The following is a 2,852-nucleotide window of genomic DNA, read 5'->3' on the forward strand; positions in this document are numbered from 1 at the left end:
AATGCTATTGATCTGTCATATTGTTTCCATTCAGCAAAGCTTTGTCTGTCTGTGGTTCAGACACCTGCCCTATATGTTACAGCAAGTGGCATCAGCGCAGTGTCATCAACACTTTGCCATTATCTATGCCTCATTTAGCTGCTTGGTGAACAGCTATCCCACTATTCATTCAGAAAGTGACTTCCTCCACATTTTCAAGGAAAAGTGATAAAACATGGCAATCATTCCATTTTTGTTGCATAGAGGTTGCTAACAGCCTCTAGCAGGGACAGATACTGTCTCTGTTCTGATCTATGCCTTATTCAGACTTGGTCTAAGTTTCTCTTTCCTGTCTTAGTTTGAGGTCAGGAGTTTTTGGCAACTTTCAGAAAAACACAGAAAACAAATCCCAGGGGCTACGAGTGCATAATGCATTTCTTTGGAGCAGCTCTCTGCATGGTTTAGCATACACGGCCTCTTGCAGGTGGGAATCCTAAGGCTCGCACGCAACCCTGGCATGCTGCTGCTTCTGATGTGATTCCCTGGGTAACCCACACTGAGCTAGCGATAATCTTCATCCCCATTAAAAGACTGTCCAACGGAAAAATCCACTGTAGGCTTTTTCAGGTTAATGGGTCTGATCATTTTAGGTCAAGCAGTAAAGTTTCACCACTGGACAGAAGAAACCAGGCTGCAAACATATATTCATTCAGCTCTTCATCCCTGCTTCAGCTGAAGCATAGAGGGAAAAAAAAAAAAAAAAAAACAGGAATAAGATTTGCACAGATAAAGCCATAAATATAATAATAAATCTCATTCAGCCTTACATTTACTCTTGGGTTCAATCAAAATCTCAATGACAGGCAATTTGTAACTTCCACCACATAAACCAGAAGACCAAAGAAGCTGACTCCATGGGAGTTAATGAAGAAAGCAACAAATGCTCATGCCTTCTCTGCAATTTTAACTTGACCCAAGGGTACCTCTTTCTTGTCTCTTCTTTCCCATCACCAATAAAGAGTGACTGTTCCACACTACTAATGTTCATATGCTGTTCAAAATCTTGTCCTGCTGTACTTTCATGATTTCTCCCACACACACACTTAAAATAGGGCTTATAGTCCTACTCTGCTTGATGGAGTATGCCACACAGTGAACTATCACAAAATAATTTTTTTTTTCCACATTTAGAGACTAAAAATAGGAAGCATTCCATTACTGGCTCATGAGCTGTTACCACACATCATGATGAGCAGGTTTAGTAGAAGTCCACCCCATCTAATAACCCCTGAACTTATAACATCTCTTAACTCCCTCTCTTATTTTGTCCCACACATAAGAAACCCTACAGAAAATAATTTACTAGACAGTGCTTAAGAAATGGTGCAAAGTGCCACGTTTCTTGTCAGTGATTAGTAGCCAGAAATCATTTGGGTAACAGCTCTTCTTTGTCAAGCTGGTTAATAGATAGGAAAATTAGTTGCCGATTTAAATACTGCCTCATTTAACACAATGATTCCTAATTACATTATCAGCCCATCTGGCAGGAATTGCCTACAACCATCATGTGAAAAAGGAAACACACTAGCAACTATACGCTGTGTTTGCCCACAGTTATTACGTGTTATCATTGGCACAGACAGTTAGTTGGGTTATTTCAGTAATTTGTTTCTACAACTTAATAACGTTACAATATGCAGCGGCTTTTTAAGCACAGAGTTACTGCATGCTTTTTTTCTATGTTACTTGGAATTAGCATTTATGGCCTACTTCATAATAAATTCAGAAGACTAAGCTGTAATATAGATATGTTCCGCTTAAGATACAGAAATAAAACCTCACAAAAAGATGAGTGACAGGAATTTCTGGAACTGTCTGTGAGATGTAGAGAGGCCTACCAAGATAGGTATAAACTGAAAAAGCCTCCACAATGACACATTTCTGCTTGCAAAATAATAAGTATTTTGCTGAACAGGCAAGACTGAAACCAAAAAAGGGTAAGTTTATTGGTCTGTATGGTGGACCAGCATACTGCCTCCAAACATGGGCAGGGATGGGACCCTCCCATTTTTCATTGCTCATAAGTGGTCTCTGGACTGGAGCACTCCAGTCCTCATTGCTCTGCAGCACTTCACAGAATGGTTGAGGTCTGGAGGTCATCTGGTCCAACTCCCTGCTCAAGCATAGCCACCTAGAGCCAGTTGCCCACGACCATGCCCAGACAGCTTGTGAGTATCTCTCCAAGGATGGAGACTCCATAATATCCCCAGGCAACATGTGCCAGCGCTCCATCACCCTCACAGTAAAAAAACTGGTAAAGAGCCTGTCTCTGTCCTCTTTACACTCTCCCTTCAGATATTTATGCACATTGATGAGATTTCCCCCGAGCCTTCTCCAGGCTGAAAAGTCCTGGCTTTCTCAGCCTTTTCTCACATGTCTTCATGGCCCCTTGCTGGACTCTCTCCACCATGTCCATGTCTCTCTTGTACTGGGGAGCCCAGAGCTGGATGCAGCGCTCCAGGTGTGGCCTCACCAGTGCCAAGTAGAGGAATCCAGAAAACAACTCAGCTTTTATTGGCTGACAGCTGCACTGCCACTGGTGATGATGGAGAACCACCCCACCCAGAGCCAAATGACTCTGCAGCTTGGACAGTACATTTCACCTCTGAGGAAGAGGAAGGAGGGCCCACATGAGTCCAGGAGGAGAAGTATTTCTTGTAGTGTCCTGAGGGAAATCACTTCACCACTTATCTGCTACTACTTAAAAAAAAAAAATCCTCCTGTAGTCATAAGAAGGGTTTAACCAAGATAAGAGAGGTAGTGTGAGAAGGAAAAATGGGATGGAGATTAATGATTTTCTAATGCTGTTTGTT

The sequence above is a fragment of the Merops nubicus genome, unplaced genomic scaffold (assembly GCF_000691845.1).
Source record: "Merops nubicus isolate BGI_N331 unplaced genomic scaffold, ASM69184v1 scaffold10554, whole genome shotgun sequence".
Classification (NCBI taxonomy): Eukaryota; Metazoa; Chordata; class Aves; order Coraciiformes; family Meropidae; genus Merops; species Merops nubicus.